This window comes from Lepisosteus oculatus, unplaced genomic scaffold (assembly GCF_040954835.1).
Source record: "Lepisosteus oculatus isolate fLepOcu1 unplaced genomic scaffold, fLepOcu1.hap2 HAP2_SCAFFOLD_39, whole genome shotgun sequence".
Classification (NCBI taxonomy): domain Eukaryota; kingdom Metazoa; phylum Chordata; class Actinopteri; order Semionotiformes; family Lepisosteidae; genus Lepisosteus; species Lepisosteus oculatus.
This window is the reverse complement of record NW_027167923.1, coordinates 367,365-393,780: the sequence shown is the minus strand read 5'-3', so window position 1 is coordinate 393,780 and position 26,416 is coordinate 367,365. Positions and strand designations below refer to the sequence as shown.

The 26,416-nt window shown below is 48.8% G+C and overlaps 7 non-coding genes across 7 annotated transcripts; all 7 read left to right on the top strand.

Moving 5' to 3' along the window:
• The first annotated feature begins 1,249 nt into the window (after positions 1–1,249).
• Positions 1,250–1,322, top strand: trnak-cuu (transfer RNA lysine (anticodon CUU)). The gene has a single exon. It is a non-coding gene; the product is annotated as a tRNA-Lys (tRNA).
• A 4,046-nt stretch (positions 1,323–5,368) lies between these two features.
• Positions 5,369–5,441, top strand: trnak-cuu (transfer RNA lysine (anticodon CUU)). The gene has a single exon. It is a non-coding gene; the product is annotated as a tRNA-Lys (tRNA).
• A 4,046-nt stretch (positions 5,442–9,487) lies between these two features.
• Positions 9,488–9,560, top strand: trnak-cuu (transfer RNA lysine (anticodon CUU)). The gene has a single exon. It is a non-coding gene; the product is annotated as a tRNA-Lys (tRNA).
• Positions 9,561–13,606: 4,046 nt separating this feature from the next.
• Positions 13,607–13,679, top strand: trnak-cuu (transfer RNA lysine (anticodon CUU)). Its single transcript has one exon. It is a non-coding gene; the product is annotated as a tRNA-Lys (tRNA).
• A 4,046-nt stretch (positions 13,680–17,725) lies between these two features.
• Positions 17,726–17,798, top strand: trnak-cuu (transfer RNA lysine (anticodon CUU)). Its single transcript has one exon. It is a non-coding gene; the product is annotated as a tRNA-Lys (tRNA).
• Positions 17,799–21,844: 4,046 nt separating this feature from the next.
• trnak-cuu (transfer RNA lysine (anticodon CUU)) lies at positions 21,845–21,917 on the top strand. Its single transcript has one exon. It is a non-coding gene; the product is annotated as a tRNA-Lys (tRNA).
• Positions 21,918–25,963: 4,046 nt separating this feature from the next.
• trnak-cuu (transfer RNA lysine (anticodon CUU)) lies at positions 25,964–26,036 on the top strand. The gene has a single exon. It is a non-coding gene; the product is annotated as a tRNA-Lys (tRNA).
• The last annotated feature ends 380 nt before the right edge of the window (positions 26,037–26,416 follow it).

The following is a 26,416-nucleotide window of genomic DNA, read 5'->3' as shown; positions in this document are numbered from 1 at the left end:
GAGTGGGATTCGAACCCACGCCTCCAGGGGAGACTGCGACCTGAACGCAGCGCCTTAGACCGCTCGGCCATCCTGACGCGGGCCCCCTGTCCCGGGGCGGTCTGATGAGCCACCGCGATCCCACTACGCTCCTCGAGTATCGCACTGTTATTAATACTACAGTGTGACTCCAGCATTAAAATGTTTGGAAAATGTGTCGGCTTTTATAATCCAGTGTAGAGCAGCATGTGATGATTTGTGCTACAACACCAAGCGCTCAAAGTGACGTCTGCGTTTGTCGTTGAAACTTTCAACTCTTTCATCACTTATGTAGGAAATAAAAAGAGCAGTTGTGCGCCACACGCAGAGAGGCTGTCAGCAGAGTGGCGCAGCGGAAGCGTGCTGGGCCCATAACCCAGAGGTCGATGGATCGAAACCATCCTCTGCTACGTGTGTCCTATGCACGATTCATAAGCATGCCATTGGGTTAGCAAAGTGCCTTCAAATAGTCTGCATCTCCCTTTCTTTAAATTCTGTCCTGAGTTTCTCTCTCGTGTGTGTTTGTGCAAGCTTGACACTTGCGGGACTCTTTAATCTTCACCAATACGGAGATGACCAAATGTGTCTTCGGTTGTTCTGAGGTCTTTGATAGTTTCTTTGAAAGCTTCAACTGAACCTCGAAATCGAAGCAGTTATGTTTATATTGATTTCTCGCGTTAATCATTACGAACCAGGAACAGCCAGCACACTCGGTCGCATTAGTAATTATGTCACGTCTCTACTTAGCAGAGCATTCAAAGGCCCACTGGAAGTAGTAAAGCACTAAAACACTGCAAAACTGAACTCGGGAAAATCATACTGGGAGCTCTGAGCGATGTCTGCATCCAAGCCATCCAATACGGACTCTGAAACCTTGGAATATCAACACTATGATGCGCTACCTTTTACCTGGAGCAAAACGATGGAATTAGAAGAATGCTTACCGCAGGATACAACTGTGCCGCTGTTATTTGGAGCACGGTTTTCACTTGCATGAAAACTACAGCAGAACGTAGAAGGATGATCACTGAGGAGTCCACGCGGGCATGCTGAGGAGATTGTAGGTCGTACATTTCAATGATTACTGACATTTGCGCTGCTGGAGGTACAGTAATCAACAAAGAACAGGGTGTGCTACTCTCGAATCCGGTCAGCACATGATGAAAAGCCAGGAAGTATACCTTGTCAAATTGCCGTCAACAGGGACAAGTTAACCACCAGCTCCACCGGCGCCCGGCTAGCTCAGTCGGTAGAGCATGAGACTCTTAATCTCAGGGTCGTGGGTTCGAGCCCCACGTTGGGCGGTGCCCGTCTCCTTATTAACAAAGTTTCCCGCTCATCCTTGAACCTCTTACACCTCGATGGTACCGAGCACTGCGTTTTAATGCACAGGTGTGATCAAACCGAGATGAAAAGGGCGTATCTAGCTCCTTGCCCGAGAGATAAATCAAGGGTTCCGCAGATAATCCCTTGGCTCCGGTCACCCGGACGCAGATAGGAGCTGCAGCCATCATAACTTGTATGAAAACTAAGAAGAGCTCCTGTCTATTTACAGTTTCATTTACTCTAGCGTTTCCTTAAACATTGCGTGTACGAAGGCTAAGAAATTGGAGAGCTATTCTAATACAATAACTATTAGGAATCTTTTGGGCATAACAGTTTCACTGTGATTTTGCAGGTAACACGTACGTTGGGAAAACATTTTGAACGCGATCAATAACCGCACTGGAAAAATGTGGGAAAGTAAGGGCGAAAAGCGACTCTTCAACATGTGGAAATATCTTCCTGAGCGGAGCCCTCTTCTCGAAGCTCAACACTCTGCAAGAGTCACTTCTCCCAACTTGCGCCCGCAGGTTTCCGTAGTGTGCCTGCAAAGAGCCATCCGCTTGAGACAGGTGCACCTCCCGATTTCATTGAACTAAGCTAGATGCACAATTTCTAATGCAGCCTTCATCACAATAGACAGTTCATTTCTCGAAAGCTTGTCGTAAAAAAAGGAAACAAAGAACGAAAACGTATAGCTGACAATCTTCTGAAGATGCAGATTCAGCTTTGGGGAAATGGACATTTTATGTATGCAGATGCTTTTCAAGCGCTGGTTTTAGAACGTCGCTGTGCTTCCAGCATCCTTTTCAGCCTTCTAAACTGGCTACCGAGGTGCCGATCACATTGTAAAGCGGTTGAGAGGCCGGAGCTGCTCAAACCGCTCTTGCCGTTTCCCATCAATCAAAAGCACTATGTTGTTTCTTTGTATGGAAAGCTTTTCAAGTCTGGCATCGACACGCACCTTTCCTGAAACGTCCAAAAGGTGAATGCTTCGCAAAGAAATCCAGTCTACCTTCAGGGGGCATGATGTTGAAATCGGAATGAGCCCTGGGTGGGCTTGAAGCAGCAGCTGTTCAGTTAACAGCTGCACAGAAACGGACCCCGCTTGCTTTGTATCATTCGCAAGTTTCTGGTTAAAGAGTAAAAAAGGCTGGAATTCTTCTGCCAGCCGGCAGGATTTCTTCTGCACTCACCCAGAAAAGCCAAGAATTGTATTTCATCTTTCGCAAGCTGTATTTTCCAGGAGGAGAATGAATACTTGCATTAAACTGAATCAAGCCGACAGAGACGCACAGCCGTTGTTTTTCTCCATGGGAAGTTTTTCGTTAAGGAAAAACACCGTTGTCATTTTCTTGCCAGCCGGCGGTATTTCTTGTGCAGCGATGAGCCAGATTTGTATTTCGTATTTCGCAAGTTGTGTGAATTTCTTGAAGTTGAAAGTGAATTCGCTCCAGAAAAGAAATGTCCAGTCGCATGAAAGCCGTGGCTGTTTGTTAAACCGCAGGACCTGAGCTTGCGTTCTGTTTCTCATGGCGTTCGCAAAGGCGATTCCTGCCTTTAAAACTGCTGTGACTGCGACTGAAAGTGGCGTGTGGCGCAGCTTCTAAAGTCTTGTTGACGCTCCTCGATGTTGCTTTCTCTCTGCCTAAGGAAGTTCGATTGTCGCGTCGGAACGGGGAGACCTAATCCTTCCAGCTTTAAGCCACCCTTCAGTCTTCTGAAGGGTGTCCGAGTGCTAGCATGTCATTTGGCTTTTTTTTTGGGGGAAACGGAGAGCGACATTGAAAAAGGTTACCGCCGCTGCCTCGCCCTCCGTGTTAAATGATCGCAAGCCGGCGGCGGCGGCGCTCCCTGTAGTCGTGGCCGAGCGGTTAAGGCGATGGGCTAGAAAGCCATTGGGGTCTCCCCGCGTCGGCTCGAATCCTGCCCACTACGGCGCCCTTCTCCTGTCGCTTCGGCCTGCCCAGAAAAAGGCGGAGTGCCGTTTCTCTCTTCCTGCTTCTTGTACAAACGCTAAATCGCTTGGACCTGCTGCCTTGGAAGTAATGTCTTCAACATCCACCAGTGACATTTCACAGCTGGAAGCACACAGCCACGCTTTTGGCATTGGCATGTCTTTTGCGCCCTACTTCCAGCCTTTGAAGACCTAATTATTCAAACTGAAAGAACCGGCTGAATGAGTGTTTGCAGTGCACCAGGAGGAGCAGGGACCATAGCATTGGAGGGGTGAGGATGGCGCAGATGGAAACGTTTTCATGCGCTCCTCTGGGAGGAATGAAAAGAAAAGACGAAACCGGAAACAGTAGTAGCCGCAAGAGGAAGTGTCTTCAAGCGCCAAGCAAGCGCTCCTCGTTAGTATAGTGGTGCGTATCCCCGCCTGTCACGTGGGAGACCAGGGATGGATTGCTTGACGGCGAGCCAGGTTGCTTTTCTCCCATCAGATTCCAACCGCTAATGCTAACGCAGTGTGTGGGAGCTTACATGCTTTTCCTTTCCCGTCTTTTTCGGACGACTATTCCAAAGGGGTAACCTGAAGGTATAGGGGCCTGAAGACACGAGGCATTCTTAAACCAGCACTGGGCTGCACGGCCTTCTGTTGTGATCAGGTTATATTCGAGTCAAAAAGCCAGAGCATCCGCTTCCATCCTATGGAGCACGAGCTAAATCGGAAGAGGCAGGGGATACACCTACGCCTATCGGCGCACGTTCCCTGCGTCAGGCTGCTTCACCCATTTGCACCCGACTGGAGACGGCACTGAGCAAGCTTTTTGTCAGGAGTGGGATTCGAACCCACGCCTCCAGGGGAGACTGCGACCTGAACGCAGCGCCTTAGACCGCTCGGCCATCCTGACGCGGGCCCCCTGTCCCGGGGCGGTCTGATGAGCCACCGCGATCCCACTACGCTCCTCGAGTATCGCACTGTTATTAATACTACAGTGTGACTCCAGCATTAAAATGTTTGGAAAATGTGTCGGCTTTTATAATCCAGTGTAGAGCAGCATGTGATGATTTGTGCTACAACACCAAGCGCTCAAAGTGACGTCTGCGTTTGTCGTTGAAACTTTCAACTCTTTCATCACTTATGTAGGAAATAAAAAGAGCAGTTGTGCGCCACACGCAGAGAGGCTGTCAGCAGAGTGGCGCAGCGGAAGCGTGCTGGGCCCATAACCCAGAGGTCGATGGATCGAAACCATCCTCTGCTACGTGTGTCCTATGCACGATTCATAAGCATGCCATTGGGTTAGCAAAGTGCCTTCAAATAGTCTGCATCTCCCTTTCTTTAAATTCTGTCCTGAGTTTCTCTCTCGTGTGTGTTTGTGCAAGCTTGACACTTGCGGGACTCTTTAATCTTCACCAATACGGAGATGACCAAATGTGTCTTCGGTTGTTCTGAGGTCTTTGATAGTTTCTTTGAAAGCTTCAACTGAACCTCGAAATCGAAGCAGTTATGTTTATATTGATTTCTCGCGTTAATCATTACGAACCAGGAACAGCCAGCACACTCGGTCGCATTAGTAATTATGTCACGTCTCTACTTAGCAGAGCATTCAAAGGCCCACTGGAAGTAGTAAAGCACTAAAACACTGCAAAACTGAACTCGGGAAAATCATACTGGGAGCTCTGAGCGATGTCTGCATCCAAGCCATCCAATACGGACTCTGAAACCTTGGAATATCAACACTATGATGCGCTACCTTTTACCTGGAGCAAAACGATGGAATTAGAAGAATGCTTACCGCAGGATACAACTGTGCCGCTGTTATTTGGAGCACGGTTTTCACTTGCATGAAAACTACAGCAGAACGTAGAAGGATGATCACTGAGGAGTCCACGCGGGCATGCTGAGGAGATTGTAGGTCGTACATTTCAATGATTACTGACATTTGCGCTGCTGGAGGTACAGTAATCAACAAAGAACAGGGTGTGCTACTCTCGAATCCGGTCAGCACATGATGAAAAGCCAGGAAGTATACCTTGTCAAATTGCCGTCAACAGGGACAAGTTAACCACCAGCTCCACCGGCGCCCGGCTAGCTCAGTCGGTAGAGCATGAGACTCTTAATCTCAGGGTCGTGGGTTCGAGCCCCACGTTGGGCGGTGCCCGTCTCCTTATTAACAAAGTTTCCCGCTCATCCTTGAACCTCTTACACCTCGATGGTACCGAGCACTGCGTTTTAATGCACAGGTGTGATCAAACCGAGATGAAAAGGGCGTATCTAGCTCCTTGCCCGAGAGATAAATCAAGGGTTCCGCAGATAATCCCTTGGCTCCGGTCACCCGGACGCAGATAGGAGCTGCAGCCATCATAACTTGTATGAAAACTAAGAAGAGCTCCTGTCTATTTACAGTTTCATTTACTCTAGCGTTTCCTTAAACATTGCGTGTACGAAGGCTAAGAAATTGGAGAGCTATTCTAATACAATAACTATTAGGAATCTTTTGGGCATAACAGTTTCACTGTGATTTTGCAGGTAACACGTACGTTGGGAAAACATTTTGAACGCGATCAATAACCGCACTGGAAAAATGTGGGAAAGAAAGGGCGAAAAGCGACTCTTCAACATGTGGAAATATCTTCCTGAGCGGAGCCCTCTTCTCGAAGCTCAACACTCTGCAAGAGTCACTTCTCCCAACTTGCGCCCGCAGGTTTCCGTAGTGTGCCTGCAAAGAGCCATCCGCTTGAGACAGGTGCACCTCCCGATTTCATTGAACTAAGCTAGATGCACAATTTCTAATGCAGCCTTCATCACAATAGACAGTTCATTTCTCGAAAGCTTGTCGTAAAAAAAGGAAACAAAGAACGAAAACGTATAGCTGACAATCTTCTGAAGATGCAGATTCAGCTTTGGGGAAATGGACATTTTATGTATGCAGATGCTTTTCAAGCGCTGGTTTTAGAACGTCGCTGTGCTTCCAGCATCCTTTTCAGCCTTCTAAACTGGCTACCGAGGTGCCGATCACATTGTAAAGCGGTTGAGAGGCCGGAGCTGCTCAAACCGCTCTTGCCGTTTCCCATCAATCAAAAGCACTATGTTGTTTCTTTGTATGGAAAGCTTTTCAAGTCTGGCATCGACACGCACCTTTCCTGAAACGTCCAAAAGGTGAATGCTTCGCAAAGAAATCCAGTCTACCTTCAGGGGGCATGATGTTGAAATCGGAATGAGCCCTGGGTGGGCTTGAAGCAGCAGCTGTTCAGTTAACAGCTGCACAGAAACGCACCCCGCTTGCTTTGTATCATTCGCAAGTTTGTGGTTAAAGAGTAAAAAAGGCTGGAATTCTTCTGCCAGCCGGCAGGATTTCTTCTGCACTCACCCAGAAAAGCCAAGAATTGTATTTCATCTTTCGCAAGCTGTATTTTCCAGGAGGAGAATGAATACTTGCATTAAACTGAATCAAGCCGACAGAGACGCACAGCCGTTGTTTTTCTCCATGGGAAGTTTTTCGTTAAGGAAAAACACCGTTGTCATTTTCTTGCCAGCCGGCGGTATTTCTTGTGCAGCGATGAGCCAGATTTGTATTTCGTATTTCGCAAGTTGTGTGAATTTCTTGAAGTTGAAAGTGAATTCGCTCCAGAAAAGAAATGTCCAGTCGCATGAAAGCCGTGGCTGTTTGTTAAACCGCAGGACCTGAGCTTGCGTTCTGTTTCTCATGGCGTTCGCAAAGGCGATTCCTGCCTTTAAAACTGCTGTGACTGCGACTGAAAGTGGCGTGTGGCGCAGCTTCTAAAGTCTTGTTGACGCTCCTCGATGTTGCTTTCTCTCTGCCTAAGGAAGTTCGATTGTCGCGTCGGAACGGGGAGACCTAATCCTTCCAGCTTTAAGCCACCCTTCAGTCTTCTGAAGGGTGTCCGAGTGCTAGCATGTCATTTGGCTTTTTTTTGGGGGGAAGCGGAGAGCGACATTGAAAAAGGTTACCGCCGCCGCCTCGCCCTCCGTGTTAAATGATCGCAAGCCGGCGGCGGCGGCGCTCCCTGTAGTCGTGGCCGAGCGGTTAAGGCGATGGGCTAGAAAGCCATTGGGGTCTCCCCGCGTCGGCTCGAATCCTGCCCACTACGGCGCCCTTCTCCTGTCGCTTCGGCCTGCCCAGAAAAAGGCGGAGTGCCGTTTCTCTCTTCCTGCTTCTTGTACAAACGCTAAATCGCTTGGACCTGCTGCCTTGGAAGTAATGTCTTCAACATCCACCAGTGACATTTCACAGCTGGAAGCACACAGCCACGCTTTTGGCATTGGCATGTCTTTTGCGCCCTACTTCCAGCCTTTGAAGACCTAATTATTCAAACTGAAAGAACCGGCTGAATGAGTGTTTGCAGTGCACCAGGAGGAGCAGGGACCATAGCATTGGAGGGGTGAGGATGGCGCAGATGGAAACGTTTTCATGCGCTCCTCTGGGAGGAATGAAAAGAAAAGACGAAACCGGAAACAGTAGTAGCCGCAAGAGGAAGTGTCTTCAAGCGCCAAGCAAGCGCTCCTCGTTAGTATAGTGGTGCGTATCCCCGCCTGTCACGTGGGAGACCAGGGATGGATTGCTTGACGGCGAGCCAGGTTGCTTTTCTCCCATCAGATTCCAACCGCTAATGCTAACGCAGTGTGTGGGAGCTTACATGCTTTTCCTTTCCCGTCTTTTTCGGACGACTATTCCAAAGGGGTAACCTGAAGGTATAGGGGCCTGAAGACACGAGGCATTCTTAAACCAGCACTGGGCTGCACGGCCTTCTGTTGTGATCAGGTTATATTCGAGTCAAAAAGCCAGAGCATCCGCTTCCATCCTATGGAGCACGAGCTAAATCGGAAGAGGCAGGGGATACACCTACGCCTATCGGCGCACGTTCCCTGCGTCAGGCTGCTTCACCCATTTGCACCCGACTGGAGACGGCACTGAGCAAGCTTTTTGTCAGGAGTGGGATTCGAACCCACGCCTCCAGGGGAGACTGCGACCTGAACGCAGCGCCTTAGACCGCTCGGCCATCCTGACGCGGGCCCCCTGTCCCGGGGCGGTCTGATGAGCCACCGCGATCCCACTACGCTCCTCGAGTATCGCACTGTTATTAATACTACAGTGTGACTCCAGCATTAAAATGTTTGGAAAATGTGTCGGCTTTTATAATCCAGTGTAGAGCAGCATGTGATGATTTGTGCTACAACACCAAGCGCTCAAAGTGACGTCTGCGTTTGTCGTTGAAACTTTCAACTCTTTCATCACTTATGTAGGAAATAAAAAGAGCAGTTGTGCGCCACACGCAGAGAGGCTGTCAGCAGAGTGGCGCAGCGGAAGCGTGCTGGGCCCATAACCCAGAGGTCGATGGATCGAAACCATCCTCTGCTACGTGTGTCCTATGCACGATTCATAAGCATGCCATTGGGTTAGCAAAGTGCCTTCAAATAGTCTGCATCTCCCTTTCTTTAAATTCTGTCCTGAGTTTCTCTCTCGTGTGTGTTTGTGCAAGCTTGACACTTGCGGGACTCTTTAATCTTCACCAATACGGAGATGACCAAATGTGTCTTCGGTTGTTCTGAGGTCTTTGATAGTTTCTTTGAAAGCTTCAACTGAACCTCGAAATCGAAGCAGTTATGTTTATATTGATTTCTCGCGTTAATCATTACGAACCAGGAACAGCCAGCACACTCGGTCGCATTAGTAATTATGTCACGTCTCTACTTAGCAGAGCATTCAAAGGCCCACTGGAAGTAGTAAAGCACTAAAACACTGCAAAACTGAACTCGGGAAAATCATACTGGGAGCTCTGAGCGATGTCTGCATCCAAGCCATCCAATACGGACTCTGAAACCTTGGAATATCAACACTATGATGCGCTACCTTTTACCTGGAGCAAAACGATGGAATTAGAAGAATGCTTACCGCAGGATACAACTGTGCCGCTGTTATTTGGAGCACGGTTTTCACTTGCATGAAAACTACAGCAGAACGTAGAAGGATGATCACTGAGGAGTCCACGCGGGCATGCTGAGGAGATTGTAGGTCGTACATTTCAATGATTACTGACATTTGCGCTGCTGGAGGTACAGTAATCAACAAAGAACAGGGTGTGCTACTCTCGAATCCGGTCAGCACATGATGAAAAGCCAGGAAGTATACCTTGTCAAATTGCCGTCAACAGGGACAAGTTAACCACCAGCTCCACCGGCGCCCGGCTAGCTCAGTCGGTAGAGCATGAGACTCTTAATCTCAGGGTCGTGGGTTCGAGCCCCACGTTGGGCGGTGCCCGTCTCCTTATTAACAAAGTTTCCCGCTCATCCTTGAACCTCTTACACCTCGATGGTACCGAGCACTGCGTTTTAATGCACAGGTGTGATCAAACCGAGATGAAAAGGGCGTATCTAGCTCCTTGCCCGAGAGATAAATCAAGGGTTCCGCAGATAATCCCTTGGCTCCGGTCACCCGGACGCAGATAGGAGCTGCAGCCATCATAACTTGTATGAAAACTAAGAAGAGCTCCTGTCTATTTACAGTTTCATTTACTCTAGCGTTTCCTTAAACATTGCGTGTACGAAGGCTAAGAAATTGGAGAGCTATTCTAATACAATAACTATTAGGAATCTTTTGGGCATAACAGTTTCACTGTGATTTTGCAGGTAACACGTACGTTGGGAAAACATTTTGAACGCGATCAATAACCGCACTGGAAAAATGTGGGAAAGAAAGGGCGAAAAGCGACTCTTCAACATGTGGAAATATCTTCCTGAGCGGAGCCCTCTTCTCGAAGCTCAACACTCTGCAAGAGTCACTTCTCCCAACTTGCGCCCGCAGGTTTCCGTAGTGTGCCTGCAAAGAGCCATCCGCTTGAGACAGGTGCACCTCCCGATTTCATTGAACTAAGCTAGATGCACAATTTCTAATGCAGCCTTCATCACAATAGACAGTTCATTTCTCGAAAGCTTGTCGTAAAAAAAGGAAACAAAGAACGAAAACGTATAGCTGACAATCTTCTGAAGATGCAGATTCAGCTTTGGGGAAATGGACATTTTATGTATGCAGATGCTTTTCAAGCGCTGGTTTTAGAACGTCGCTGTGCTTCCAGCATCCTTTTCAGCCTTCTAAACTGGCTACCGAGGTGCCGATCACATTGTAAAGCGGTTGAGAGGCCGGAGCTGCTCAAACCGCTCTTGCCGTTTCCCATCAATCAAAAGCACTATGTTGTTTCTTTGTATGGAAAGCTTTTCAAGTCTGGCATCGACACGCACCTTTCCTGAAACGTCCAAAAGGTGAATGCTTCGCAAAGAAATCCAGTCTACCTTCAGGGGGCATGATGTTGAAATCGGAATGAGCCCTGGGTGGGCTTGAAGCAGCAGCTGTTCAGTTAACAGCTGCACAGAAACGCACCCCGCTTGCTTTGTATCATTCGCAAGTTTGTGGTTAAAGAGTAAAAAAGGCTGGAATTCTTCTGCCAGCCGGCAGGATTTCTTCTGCACTCACCCAGAAAAGCCAAGAATTGTATTTCATCTTTCGCAAGCTGTATTTTCCAGGAGGAGAATGAATACTTGCATTAAACTGAATCAAGCCGACAGAGACGCACAGCCGTTGTTTTTCTCCATGGGAAGTTTTTCGTTAAGGAAAAACACCGTTGTCATTTTCTTGCCAGCCGGCGGTATTTCTTGTGCAGCGATGAGCCAGATTTGTATTTCGTATTTCGCAAGTTGTGTGAATTTCTTGAAGTTGAAAGTGAATTCGCTCCAGAAAAGAAATGTCCAGTCGCATGAAAGCCGTGGCTGTTTGTTAAACCGCAGGACCTGAGCTTGCGTTCTGTTTCTCATGGCGTTCGCAAAGGCGATTCCTGCCTTTAAAACTGCTGTGACTGCGACTGAAAGTGGCGTGTGGCGCAGCTTCTAAAGTCTTGTTGACGCTCCTCGATGTTGCTTTCTCTCTGCCTAAGGAAGTTCGATTGTCGCGTCGGAACGGGGAGACCTAATCCTTCCAGCTTTAAGCCACCCTTCAGTCTTCTGAAGGGTGTCCGAGTGCTAGCATGTCATTTGGCTTTTTTTTGGGGGGAAGCGGAGAGCGACATTGAAAAAGGTTACCGCCGCCGCCTCGCCCTCCGTGTTAAATGATCGCAAGCCGGCGGCGGCGGCGCTCCCTGTAGTCGTGGCCGAGCGGTTAAGGCGATGGGCTAGAAAGCCATTGGGGTCTCCCCGCGTCGGCTCGAATCCTGCCCACTACGGCGCCCTTCTCCTGTCGCTTCGGCCTGCCCAGAAAAAGGCGGAGTGCCGTTTCTCTCTTCCTGCTTCTTGTACAAACGCTAAATCGCTTGGACCTGCTGCCTTGGAAGTAATGTCTTCAACATCCACCAGTGACATTTCACAGCTGGAAGCACACAGCCACGCTTTTGGCATTGGCATGTCTTTTGCGCCCTACTTCCAGCCTTTGAAGACCTAATTATTCAAACTGAAAGAACCGGCTGAATGAGTGTTTGCAGTGCACCAGGAGGAGCAGGGACCATAGCATTGGAGGGGTGAGGATGGCGCAGATGGAAACGTTTTCATGCGCTCCTCTGGGAGGAATGAAAAGAAAAGACGAAACCGGAAACAGTAGTAGCCGCAAGAGGAAGTGTCTTCAAGCGCCAAGCAAGCGCTCCTCGTTAGTATAGTGGTGCGTATCCCCGCCTGTCACGTGGGAGACCAGGGATGGATTGCTTGACGGCGAGCCAGGTTGCTTTTCTCCCATCAGATTCCAACCGCTAATGCTAACGCAGTGTGTGGGAGCTTACATGCTTTTCCTTTCCCGTCTTTTTCGGACGACTATTCCAAAGGGGTAACCTGAAGGTATAGGGGCCTGAAGACACGAGGCATTCTTAAACCAGCACTGGGCTGCACGGCCTTCTGTTGTGATCAGGTTATATTCGAGTCAAAAAGCCAGAGCATCCGCTTCCATCCTATGGAGCACGAGCTAAATCGGAAGAGGCAGGGGATACACCTACGCCTATCGGCGCACGTTCCCTGCGTCAGGCTGCTTCACCCATTTGCACCCGACTGGAGACGGCACTGAGCAAGCTTTTTGTCAGGAGTGGGATTCGAACCCACGCCTCCAGGGGAGACTGCGACCTGAACGCAGCGCCTTAGACCGCTCGGCCATCCTGACGCGGGCCCCCTGTCCCGGGGCGGTCTGATGAGCCACCGCGATCCCACTACGCTCCTCGAGTATCGCACTGTTATTAATACTACAGTGTGACTCCAGCATTAAAATGTTTGGAAAATGTGTCGGCTTTTATAATCCAGTGTAGAGCAGCATGTGATGATTTGTGCTACAACACCAAGCGCTCAAAGTGACGTCTGCGTTTGTCGTTGAAACTTTCAACTCTTTCATCACTTATGTAGGAAATAAAAAGAGCAGTTGTGCGCCACACGCAGAGAGGCTGTCAGCAGAGTGGCGCAGCGGAAGCGTGCTGGGCCCATAACCCAGAGGTCGATGGATCGAAACCATCCTCTGCTACGTGTGTCCTATGCACGATTCATAAGCATGCCATTGGGTTAGCAAAGTGCCTTCAAATAGTCTGCATCTCCCTTTCTTTAAATTCTGTCCTGAGTTTCTCTCTCGTGTGTGTTTGTGCAAGCTTGACACTTGCGGGACTCTTTAATCTTCACCAATACGGAGATGACCAAATGTGTCTTCGGTTGTTCTGAGGTCTTTGATAGTTTCTTTGAAAGCTTCAACTGAACCTCGAAATCGAAGCAGTTATGTTTATATTGATTTCTCGCGTTAATCATTACGAACCAGGAACAGCCAGCACACTCGGTCGCATTAGTAATTATGTCACGTCTCTACTTAGCAGAGCATTCAAAGGCCCACTGGAAGTAGTAAAGCACTAAAACACTGCAAAACTGAACTCGGGAAAATCATACTGGGAGCTCTGAGCGATGTCTGCATCCAAGCCATCCAATACGGACTCTGAAACCTTGGAATATCAACACTATGATGCGCTACCTTTTACCTGGAGCAAAACGATGGAATTAGAAGAATGCTTACCGCAGGATACAACTGTGCCGCTGTTATTTGGAGCACGGTTTTCACTTGCATGAAAACTACAGCAGAACGTAGAAGGATGATCACTGAGGAGTCCACGCGGGCATGCTGAGGAGATTGTAGGTCGTACATTTCAATGATTACTGACATTTGCGCTGCTGGAGGTACAGTAATCAACAAAGAACAGGGTGTGCTACTCTCGAATCCGGTCAGCACATGATGAAAAGCCAGGAAGTATACCTTGTCAAATTGCCGTCAACAGGGACAAGTTAACCACCAGCTCCACCGGCGCCCGGCTAGCTCAGTCGGTAGAGCATGAGACTCTTAATCTCAGGGTCGTGGGTTCGAGCCCCACGTTGGGCGGTGCCCGTCTCCTTATTAACAAAGTTTCCCGCTCATCCTTGAACCTCTTACACCTCGATGGTACCGAGCACTGCGTTTTAATGCACAGGTGTGATCAAATCGAGATGAAAAGGGCGTATCTAGCTCCTTGCCCGAGAGATAAATCAAGGGTTCCGCAGATAATCCCTTGGCTCCGGTCACCCGGACGCAGATAGGAGCTGCAGCCATCATAACTTGTATGAAAACTAAGAAGAGCTCCTGTCTATTTACAGTTTCATTTACTCTAGCGTTTCCTTAAACATTGCGTGTACGAAGGCTAAGAAATTGGAGAGCTATTCTAATACAATAACTATTAGGAATCTTTTGGGCATAACAGTTTCACTGTGATTTTGCAGGTAACACGTACGTTGGGAAAACATTTTGAACGCGATCAATAACCGCACTGGAAAAATGTGGGAAAGAAAGGGCGAAAAGCGACTCTTCAACATGTGGAAATATCTTCCTGAGCGGAGCCCTCTTCTCGAAGCTCAACACTCTGCAAGAGTCACTTCTCCCAACTTGCGCCCGCAGGTTTCCGTAGTGTGCCTGCAAAGAGCCATCCGCTTGAGACAGGTGCACCTCCCGATTTCATTGAACTAAGCTAGATGCACAATTTCTAATGCAGCCTTCATCACAATAGACAGTTCATTTCTCGAAAGCTTGTCGTAAAAAAAGGAAACAAAGAACGAAAACGTATAGCTGACAATCTTCTGAAGATGCAGATTCAGCTTTGGGGAAATGGACATTTTATGTATGCAGATGCTTTTCAAGCGCTGGTTTTAGAACGTCGCTGTGCTTCCAGCATCCTTTTCAGCCTTCTAAACTGGCTACCGAGGTGCCGATCACATTGTAAAGCGGTTGAGAGGCCGGAGCTGCTCAAACCGCTCTTGCCGTTTCCCATCAATCAAAAGCACTATGTTGTTTCTTTGTATGGAAAGCTTTTCAAGTCTGGCATCGACACGCACCTTTCCTGAAACGTCCAAAAGGTGAATGCTTCGCAAAGAAATCCAGTCTACCTTCAGGGGGCATGATGTTGAAATCGGAATGAGCCCTGGGTGGGCTTGAAGCAGCAGCTGTTCAGTTAACAGCTGCACAGAAACGCACCCCGCTTGCTTTGTATCATTCGCAAGTTTGTGGTTAAAGAGTAAAAAAGGCTGGAATTCTTCTGCCAGCCGGCAGGATTTCTTCTGCACTCACCCAGAAAAGCCAAGAATTGTATTTCATCTTTCGCAAGCTGTATTTTCCAGGAGGAGAATGAATACTTGCATTAAACTGAATCAAGCCGACAGAGACGCACAGCCGTTGTTTTTCTCCATGGGAAGTTTTTCGTTAAGGAAAAACACCGTTGTCATTTTCTTGCCAGCCGGCGGTATTTCTTGTGCAGCGATGAGCCAGATTTGTATTTCGTATTTCGCAAGTTGTGTGAATTTCTTGAAGTTGAAAGTGAATTCGCTCCAGAAAAGAAATGTCCAGTCGCATGAAAGCCGTGGCTGTTTGTTAAACCGCAGGACCTGAGCTTGCGTTCTGTTTCTCATGGCGTTCGCAAAGGCGATTCCTGCCTTTAAAACTGCTGTGACTGCGACTGAAAGTGGCGTGTGGCGCAGCTTCTAAAGTCTTGTTGACGCTCCTCGATGTTGCTTTCTCTCTGCCTAAGGAAGTTCGATTGTCGCGTCGGAACGGGGAGACCTAATCCTTCCAGCTTTAAGCCACCCTTCAGTCTTCTGAAGGGTGTCCGAGTGCTAGCATGTCATTTGGCTTTTTTTTGGGGGGAAGCGGAGAGCGACATTGAAAAAGGTTACCGCCGCCGCCTCGCCCTCCGTGTTAAATGATCGCAAGCCGGCGGCGGCGGCGCTCCCTGTAGTCGTGGCCGAGCGGTTAAGGCGATGGGCTAGAAAGCCATTGGGGTCTCCCCGCGTCGGCTCGAATCCTGCCCACTACGGCGCCCTTCTCCTGTCGCTTCGGCCTGCCCAGAAAAAGGCGGAGTGCCGTTTCTCTCTTCCTGCTTCTTGTACAAACGCTAAATCGCTTGGACCTGCTGCCTTGGAAGTAATGTCTTCAACATCCACCAGTGACATTTCACAGCTGGAAGCACACAGCCACGCTTTTGGCATTGGCATGTCTTTTGCGCCCTACTTCCAGCCTTTGAAGACCTAATTATTCAAACTGAAAGAACCGGCTGAATGAGTGTTTGCAGTGCACCAGGAGGAGCAGGGACCATAGCATTGGAGGGGTGAGGATGGCGCAGATGGAAACGTTTTCATGCGCTCCTCTGGGAGGAATGAAAAGAAAAGACGAAACCGGAAACAGTAGTAGCCGCAAGAGGAAGTGTCTTCAAGCGCCAAGCAAGCGCTCCTCGTTAGTATAGTGGTGCGTATCCCCGCCTGTCACGTGGGAGACCAGGGATGGATTGCTTGACGGCGAGCCAGGTTGCTTTTCTCCCATCAGATTCCAACCGCTAATGCTAACGCAGTGTGTGGGAGCTTACATGCTTTTCCTTTCCCGTCTTTTTCGGACGACTATTCCAAAGGGGTAACCTGAAGGTATAGGGGCCTGAAGACACGAGGCATTCTTAAACCAGCACTGGGCTGCACGGCCTTCTGTTGTGATCAGGTTATATTCGAGTCAAAAAGCCAGAGCATCCGCTTCCATCCTATGGAGCACGAGCTAAATCGGAAGAGGCAGGGGATACACCTACGCCTATCGGCGCACGTTCCCTGCGTCAGGCTGCTTCACCCATTTGCACCCGACTGGAGACGGCACTGAGCAAGCTTTTTGTCAGGAGTGGGATTCGAACCCACGCCTCCAGGGGAGACTGCGACCTGAACGCAGCGCCTTAGACCGCTCGGCCATCCTGACGCGGGCCCCCTGTCCCGGGGCGGTCTGATGAGCCACCGCGATCCCACTACGCTCCTCGAGTATCGCACTGTTATTAATACTACAGTGTGACTCCAGCATTAAAATGTTTGGAAAATGTGTCGGCTTTTATAATCCAGTGTAGAGCAGCATGTGATGATTTGTGCTACAACACCAAGCGCTCAAAGTGACGTCTGCGTTTGTCGTTGAAACTTTCAACTCTTTCATCACTTATGTAGGAAATAAAAAGAGCAGTTGTGCGCCACACGCAGAGAGGCCGTCAGCAGAGTGGCGCAGCGGAAGCGTGCTGGGCCCATAACCCAGAGGTCGATGGATCGAAACCATCCTCTGCTACGTGTGTCCTATGCACGATTCATAAGCATGCCATTGGGTTAGCAAAGTGCCTTCAAATAGTCTGCATCTCCCTTTCTTTAAATTCTGTCCTGAGTTTCTCTCTCGTGTGTGTTTGTGCAAGCTTGACACTTGCGGGACTCTTTAATCTTCACCAATACGGAGATGACCAAATGTGTCTTCGGTTGTTCTGAGGTCTTTGATAGTTTCTTTGAAAGCTTCAACTGAACCTCGAAATCGAAGCAGTTATGTTTATATTGATTTCTCGCGTTAATCATTACGAACCAGGAACAGCCAGCACACTCGGTCGCATTAGTAATTATGTCACGTCTCTACTTAGCAGAGCATTCAAAGGCCCACTGGAAGTAGTAAAGCACTAAAACACTGCAAAACTGAACTCGGGAAAATCATACTGGGAGCTCTGAGCGATGTCTGCATCCAAGCCATCCAATACGGACTCTGAAACCTTGGAATATCAACACTATGATGCGCTACCTTTTACCTGGAGCAAAACGATGGAATTAGAAGAATGCTTACCGCAGGATACAACTGTGCCGCTGTTATTTGGAGCACGGTTTTCACTTGCATGAAAACTACAGCAGAACGTAGAAGGATGATCACTGAGGAGTCCACGCGGGCATGCTGAGGAGATTGTAGGTCGTACATTTCAATGATTACTGACATTTGCGCTGCTGGAGGTACAGTAATCAACAAAGAACAGGGTGTGCTACTCTCGAATCCGGTCAGCACATGATGAAAAGCCAGGAAGTATACCTTGTCAAATTGCCGTCAACAGGGACAAGTTAACCACCAGCTCCACCGGCGCCCGGCTAGCTCAGTCGGTAGAGCATGAGACTCTTAATCTCAGGGTCGTGGGTTCGAGCCCCACGTTGGGCGGTGCCCGTCTCCTTATTAACAAAGTTTCCCGCTCATCCTTGAACCTCTTACACCTCGATGGTACCGAGCACTGCGTTTTAATGCACAGGTGTGATCAAATCGAGATGAAAAGGGCGTATCTAGCTCCTTGCCCGAGAGATAAATCAAGGGTTCCGCAGATAATCCCTTGGCTCCGGTCACCCGGACGCAGATAGGAGCTGCAGCCATCATAACTTGTATGAAAACTAAGAAGAGCTCCTGTCTATTTACAGTTTCATTTACTCTAGCGTTTCCTTAAACATTGCGTGTACGAAGGCTAAGAAATTGGAGAGCTATTCTAATACAATAACTATTAGGAATCTTTTGGGCATAACAGTTTCACTGTGATTTTGCAGGTAACACGTACGTTGGGAAAACATTTTGAACGCGATCAATAACCGCACTGGAAAAATGTGGGAAAGAAAGGGCGAAAAGCGACTCTTCAACATGTGGAAATATCTTCCTGAGCGGAGCCCTCTTCTCGAAGCTCAACACTCTGCAAGAGTCACTTCTCCCAACTTGCGCCCGCAGGTTTCCGTAGTGTGCCTGCAAAGAGCCATCCGCTTGAGACAGGTGCACCTCCCGATTTCATTGAACTAAGCTAGATGCACAATTTCTAATGCAGCCTTCATCACAATAGACAGTTCATTTCTCGAAAGCTTGTCGTAAAAAAAGGAAACAAAGAACGAAAACGTATAGCTGACAATCTTCTGAAGATGCAGATTCAGCTTTGGGGAAATGGACATTTTATGTATGCAGATGCTTTTCAAGCGCTGGTTTTAGAACGTCGCTGTGCTTCCAGCATCCTTTTCAGCCTTCTAAACTGGCTACCGAGGTGCCGATCACATTGTAAAGCGGTTGAGAGGCCGGAGCTGCTCAAACCGCTCTTGCCGTTTCCCATCAATCAAAAGCACTATGTTGTTTCTTTGTATGGAAAGCTTTTCAAGTCTGGCATCGACACGCACCTTTCCTGAAACGTCCAAAAGGTGAATGCTTCGCAAAGAAATCCAGTCTACCTTCAGGGGGCATGATGTTGAAATCGGAATGAGCCCTGGGTGGGCTTGAAGCAGCAGCTGTTCAGTTAACAGCTGCACAGAAACGCACCCCGCTTGCTTTGTATCATTCGCAAGTTTGTGGTTAAAGAGTAAAAAAGGCTGGAATTCTTCTGCCAGCCGGCAGGATTTCTTCTGCACTCACCCAGAAAAGCCAAGAATTGTATTTCATCTTTCGCAAGCTGTATTTTCCAGGAGGAGAATGAATACTTGCATTAAACTGAATCAAGCCGACAGAGACGCACAGCCGTTGTTTTTCTCCATGGGAAGTTTTTCGTTAAGGAAAAACACCGTTGTCATTTTCTTGCCAGCCGGCGGTATTTCTTGTGCAGCGATGAGCCAGATTTGTATTTCGTATTTCGCAAGTTGTGTGAATTTCTTGAAGTTGAAAGTGAATTCGCTCCAGAAAAGAAATGTCCAGTCGCATGAAAGCCGTGGCTGTTTGTTAAACCGCAGGACCTGAGCTTGCGTTCTGTTTCTCATGGCGTTCGCAAAGGCGATTCCTGCCTTTAAAACTGCTGTGACTGCGACTGAAAGTGGCGTGTGGCGCAGCTTCTAAAGTCTTGTTGACGCTCCTCGATGTTGCTTTCTCTCTGCCTAAGGAAGTTCGATTGTCGCGTCGGAACGGGGAGACCTAATCCTTCCAGCTTTAAGCCACCCTTCAGTCTTCTGAAGGGTGTCCGAGTGCTAGCATGTCATTTGGCTTTTTTTTGGGGGGAAGCGGAGAGCGACATTGAAAAAGGTTACCGCCGCCGCCTCGCCCTCCGTGTTAAATGATCGCAAGCCGGCGGCGGCGGCGCTCCCTGTAGTCGTGGCCGAGCGGTTAAGGCGATGGGCTAGAAAGCCATTGGGGTCTCCCCGCGTCGGCTCGAATCCTGCCCACTACGGCGCCCTTCTCCTGTCGCTTCGGCCTGCCCAGAAAAAGGCGGAGTGCCGTTTCTCTCTTCCTGCTTCTTGTACAAACGCTAAATCGCTTGGACCTGCTGCCTTGGAAGTAATGTCTTCAACATCCACCAGTGACATTTCACAGCTGGAAGCACACAGCCACGCTTTTGGCATTGGCATGTCTTTTGCGCCCTACTTCCAGCCTTTGAAGACCTAATTATTCAAACTGAAAGAACCGGCTGAATGAGTGTTTGCAGTGCACCAGGAGGAGCAGGGACCATAGCATTGGAGGGGTGAGGATGGCGCAGATGGAAACGTTTTCATGCGCTCCTCTGGGAGGAATGAAAAGAAAAGACGAAACCGGAAACAGTAGTAGCCGCAAGAGGAAGTGTCTTCAAGCGCCAAGCAAGCGCTCCTCGTTAGTATAGTGGTGCGTATCCCCGCCTGTCACGTGGGAGACCAGGGATGGATTGCTTGACGGCGAGCCAGGTTGCTTTTCTCCCATCAGATTCCAACCGCTAATGCTAACGCAGTGTGTGGGAGCTTACATGCTTTTCCTTTCCCGTCTTTTTCGGACGACTATTCCAAAGGGGTAACCTGAAGGTATAGGGGCCTGAAGACACGAGGCATTCTTAAACCAGCACTGGGCTGCACGGCCTTCTGTTGTGATCAGGTTATATTCGAGTCAAAAAGCCAGAGCATCCGCTTCCATCCTATGGAGCACGAGCTAAATCGGAAGAGGCAGGGGATACACCTACGCCTATCGGCGCACGTTCCCTGCGTCAGGCTGCTTCACCCATTTGCACCCGACTGGAGACGGCACTGAGCAAGCTTTTTGTCAGGAGTGGGATTCGAACCCACGCCTCCAGGGGAGACTGCGACCTGAACGCAGCGCCTTAGACCGCTCGGCCATCCTGACGCGGGCCCCCTGTCCCGGGGCGGTCTGATGAGCCACCGCGATCCCACTACGCTCCTCGAGTATCGCACTGTTATTAATACTACAGTGTGACTCCAGCATTAAAATGTTTGGAAAATGTGTCGGCTTTTATAATCCAGTGTAGAGCAGCATGTGATGATTTGTGCTACAACACCAAGCGCTCAAAGTGACGTCTGCGTTTGTCGTTGAAACTTTCAACTCTTTCATCACTTATGTAGGAAATAAAAAGAGCAGTTGTGCGCCACACGCAGAGAGGCCGTCAGCAGAGTGGCGCAGCGGAAGCGTGCTGGGCCCATAACCCAGAGGTCGATGGATCGAAACCATCCTCTGCTACGTGTGTCCTATGCACGATTCATAAGCATGCCATTGGGTTAGCAAAGTGCCTTCAAATAGTCTGCATCTCCCTTTCTTTAAATTCTGTCCTGAGTTTCTCTCTCGTGTGTGTTTGTGCAAGCTTGACACTTGCGGGACTCTTTAATCTTCACCAATACGGAGATGACCAAATGTGTCTTCGGTTGTTCTGAGGTCTTTGATAGTTTCTTTGAAAGCTTCAACTGAACCTCGAAATCGAAGCAGTTATGTTTATATTGATTTCTCGCGTTAATCATTACGAACCAGGAACAGCCAGCACACTCGGTCGCATTAGTAATTATGTCACGTCTCTACTTAGCAGAGCATTCAAAGGCCCACTGGAAGTAGTAAAGCACTAAAACACTGCAAAACTGAACTCGGGAAAATCATACTGGGAGCTCTGAGCGATGTCTGCATCCAAGCCATCCAATACGGACTCTGAAACCTTGGAATATCAACACTATGATGCGCTACCTTTTACCTGGAGCAAAACGATGGAATTAGAAGAATGCTTACCGCAGGATACAACTGTGCCGCTGTTATTTGGAGCACGGTTTTCACTTGCATGAAAACTACAGCAGAACGTAGAAGGATGATCACTGAGGAGTCCACGCGGGCATGCTGAGGAGATTGTAGGTCGTACATTTCAATGATTACTGACATTTGCGCTGCTGGAGGTACAGTAATCAACAAAGAACAGGGTGTGCTACTCTCGAATCCGGTCAGCACATGATGAAAAGCCAGGAAGTATACCTTGTCAAATTGCCGTCAACAGGGACAAGTTAACCACCAGCTCCACCGGCGCCCGGCTAGCTCAGTCGGTAGAGCATGAGACTCTTAATCTCAGGGTCGTGGGTTCGAGCCCCACGTTGGGCGGTGCCCGTCTCCTTATTAACAAAGTTTCCCGCTCATCCTTGAACCTCTTACACCTCGATGGTACCGAGCACTGCGTTTTAATGCACAGGTGTGATCAAATCGAGATGAAAAGGGCGTATCTAGCTCCTTGCCCGAGAGATAAATCAAGGGTTCCGCAGATAATCCCTTGGCTCCGGTCACCCGGACGCAGATAGGAGCTGCAGCCATCATAACTTGTATGAAAACTAAGAAGAGCTCCTGTCTATTTACAGTTTCATTTACTCTAGCGTTTCCTTAAACATTGCGTGTACGAAGGCTAAGAAATTGGAGAGCTATTCTAATACAATAACTATTAGGAATCTTTTGGGCATAACAGTTTCACTGTGATTTTGCAGGTAACACGTACGTTGGGAAAACATTTTGAACGCGATCAATAACCGCACTGGAAAAATGTGGGAAAGAAAGGGCGAAAAGCGACTCTTCAACATGTGGAAATATCTTCCTGAGCGGAGCCCTCTTCTCGAAGCTCAACACTCTGCAAGAGTCACTTCTCCCAACTTGCGCCCGCAGGTTTCCGTAGTGTGCCTGCAAAGAGCCATCCGCTTGAGACAGGTGCACCTCCCGATTTCATTGAACTAAGCTAGATGCACAATTTCTAATGCAGCCTTCATCACAATAGACAGTTCATTTCTCGAAAGCTTGTCGTAAAAAAAGGAAACAAAGAACGAAAACGTATAGCTGACAATCTTCTGAAGATGCAGATTCAGCTTTGGGGAAATGGACATTTTATGTATGCAGATGCTTTTCAAGCGCTGGTTTTAGAACGTCGCTGTGCTTCCAGCATCCTTTTCAGCCTTCTAAACTGGCTACCGAGGTGCCGATCACATTGTAAAGCGGTTGAGAGGCCGGAGCTGCTCAAACCGCTCTTGCCGTTTCCCATCAATCAAAAGCACTATGTTGTTTCTTTGTATGGAAAGCTTTTCAAGTCTGGCATCGACACGCACCTTTCCTGAAACGTCCAAAAGGTGAATGCTTCGCAAAGAAATCCAGTCTACCTTCAGGGGGCATGATGTTGAAATCGGAATGAGCCCTGGGTGGGCTTGAAGCAGCAGCTGTTCAGTTAACAGCTGCACAGAAACGCACCCCGCTTGCTTTGTATCATTCGCAAGTTTGTGGTTAAAGAGTAAAAAAGGCTGGAATTCTTCTGCCAGCCGGCAGGATTTCTTCTGCACTCACCCAGAAAAGCCAAGAATTGTATTTCATCTTTCGCAAGCTGTATTTTCCAGGAGGAGAATGAATACTTGCATTAAACTGAATCAAGCCGACAGAGACGCACAGCCGTTGTTTTTCTCCATGGGAAGTTTTTCGTTAAGGAAAAACACCGTTGTCATTTTCTTGCCAGCCGGCGGTATTTCTTGTGCAGCGATGAGCCAGATTTGTATTTCGTATTTCGCAAGTTGTGTGAATTTCTTGAAGTTGAAAGTGAATTCGCTCCAGAAAAGAAATGTCCAGTCGCATGAAAGCCGTGGCTGTTTGTTAAACCGCAGGACCTGAGCTTGCGTTCTGTTTCTCATGGCGTTCGCAAAGGCGATTCCTGCCTTTAAAACTGCTGTGTCTGCGACTGAAAGTGGCGTGTGGCGCAGCTTCTAAAGTCTTGTTGACGCTCCTCGATGTTGCTTTCTCTCTGCCTAAGGAAGTTCGATTGTCGCGTCGGAACGGGGAGACCTAATCCTTCCAGCTTTAAGCCACCCTTCAGTCTTCTGAAGGGTGTCCGAGTGCTAGCATGTCATTTGGCTTTTTTTTGGGGGGAAGCGGAGAGCGACATTGAAAAAGGTTACCGCCGCCGCCTCGCCCTCCGTGTTAAATGATCGCAAGCCGGCGGCGGCGGCGCTCCCTGTAGTCGTGGCCGAGCGGTTAAGGCGATGGGCTAGAAAGCCATTGGGGTCTCCCCGCGTCGGCTCGAATCCTGCCCACTACGGCGCCCTTCTCCTGTCGCTTCGGCCTGCCCAGAAAAAGGCGGAGTGCCGTTTCTCTCTTCCTGCTTCTTGTACAAACGCTAAATCGCTTGGACCTGCTGCCTTGGAAGTAATGTCTTCAACATCCACCAGTGACATTTCACAGCTGGAAGCACACAGCCACGCTTTTGGCATTGGCATGTCTTTTGCGCCCTACTTCCAGCCTTTGAAGACCTAATTATTCAAACTGAAAGAACCGGCTGAATGAGTGTTTGCAGTGCACCAGGAGGAGCAGGGACCATAGCATTGGAGGGGTGAGGATGGCGCAGATGGAAACGTTTTCATGCGCTCCTCTGGGAGGAATGAAAAGAAAAGACGAAACCGGAAACAGTAGTAGCCGCAAGAGGAAGTGTCTTCAAGCGCCAAGCAAGCGCTCCTCGTTAGTATAGTGGTGCGTATCCCCGCCTGTCACGTGGGAGACCAGGGATGGATTGCTTGACGGCGAGCCAGGTTGCTTTTCTCCCATCAGATTCCAACCGCTAATGCTAACGCAGTGTGTGGGAGCTTACATGCTTTTCCTTTCCCGTCTTTTTCGGACGACTATTCCAAAGGGGTAACCTGAAGGAATAGGGGCCTGAAGACACGAGGCATTCTTAAACCAGCACTGGGCTGCACGGCCTTCTGTTGTGATCAGGTTATATTCGAGTCAAAAAGCCAGAGCATCCGCTTCCATCCTATGGAGCACGAGCTAAATCGGAAGAGGCAGGGGATACACCTACGCCTATCGGCGCACGTTCCCTGCGTCAGGCTGCTTCACCCATTTGCACCCGACTGGAGACGGCACTGAGCAAGCTTTTTGTCAGGAGTGGGATTCGAACCCACGCCTCCAGGGGAGACTGCGACCTGAACGCAGCGCCTTAGACCGCTCGGCCATCCTGACGCGGGCCCCCTGTCCCGGGGCGGTCTGATGAGCCACCGCGATCCCACTACGCTCCTCGAGTATCGCACTGTTATTAATACTACAGTGTGACTCCAGCATTAAAATGTTTGGAAAATGTGTCGGCTTTTATAATCCAGTGTAGAGCAGCATGTGATGATTTGTGCTACAACACCAAGCGCTCAAAGTGACGTCTGCGTTTGTCGTTGAAACTTTCAACTCTTTCATCACTTATGTAGGAAATAAAAAGAGCAGTTGTGCGCCACACGCAGAGAGGCCGTCAGCAGAGTTGCGCAGCGGAAGCGTGCTGGGCCCATAACCCAGAGGTCGATGGATCGAAACCATCCTCTGCTACGTGTGTCCTATGCACGATTCATAAGCATGCCATTGGGTTAGCAAAGTGCCTTCAAATAGTCTGCATCTCCCTTTCTTTAAATTCTGTCCTGAGTTTCTCTCTCGTGTGTGTTTGTGCAAGCTTGACACTTGCGGGACTCTTTAATCTTCACCAATACGGAGATGACCAAATGTGTCTTCGGTTGTTCTGAGGTCTTTGATAGTTTCTTTGAAAGCTTCAACTGAACCTCGAAATCGAAGCAGTTATGTTTATATTGATTTCTCGCGTTAATCATTACGAACCAGGAACAGCCAGCACACTCGGTCGCATTAGTAATTATGTCACGTCTCTACTTAGCAGAGCATTCAAAGGCCCACTGGAAGTAGTAAAGCACTAAAACACTGCAAAACTGAACTCGGGAAAATCATACTGGGAGCTCTGAGCGATGTCTGCATCCAAGCCATCCAATACGGACTCTGAAACCTTGGAATATCAACACTATGATGCGCTACCTTTTACCTGGAGCAAAACGATGGAATTAGAAGAATGCTTACCGCAGGATACAACTGTGCCGCTGTTATTTGGAGCACGGTTTTCACTTGCATGAAAACTACAGCAGAACGTAGAAGGATGATCACTGAGGAGTCCACGCGGGCATGCTGAGGAGATTGTAGGTCGTACATTTCAATGATTACTGACATTTGCGCTGCTGGAGGTACAGTAATCAACAAAGAACAGGGTGTGCTACTCTCGAATCCGGTCAGCACATGATGAAAAGCCAGGAAGTATACCTTGTCAAATTGCCGTCAACAGGGACAAGTTAACCACCAGCTCCACCGGCGCCCGGCTAGCTCAGTCGGTAGAGCATGAGACTCTTAATCTCAGGGTCGTGGGTTCGAGCCCCACGTTGGGCGGTGCCCGTCTCCTTATTAACAAAGTTTCCCGCTCATCCTTGAACCTCTTACACCTCTATGGTACCGAGCACTGCGTTTTAATGCACAGGTGTGATCAAACCGAGATGAAAAGGGCGTATCTAGCTCCTTGCCCGAGAGATAAATCAAGGGTTCCGCAGATAATCCCTTGGCTCCGGTCACCCGGACGCAGATAGGAGCTGCAGCCATCATAACTTGTATGAAAACTAAGAAGAGCTCCTGTCTATTTACAGTTTCATTTACTCTAGCGTTTCCTTAAACATTGCGTGTACGAAGGCTAAGAAATTGGAGAGCTATTCTAATACAATAACTATTAGGAATCTTTTGGGCATAACAGTTTCACTGTGATTTTGCAGGTAACA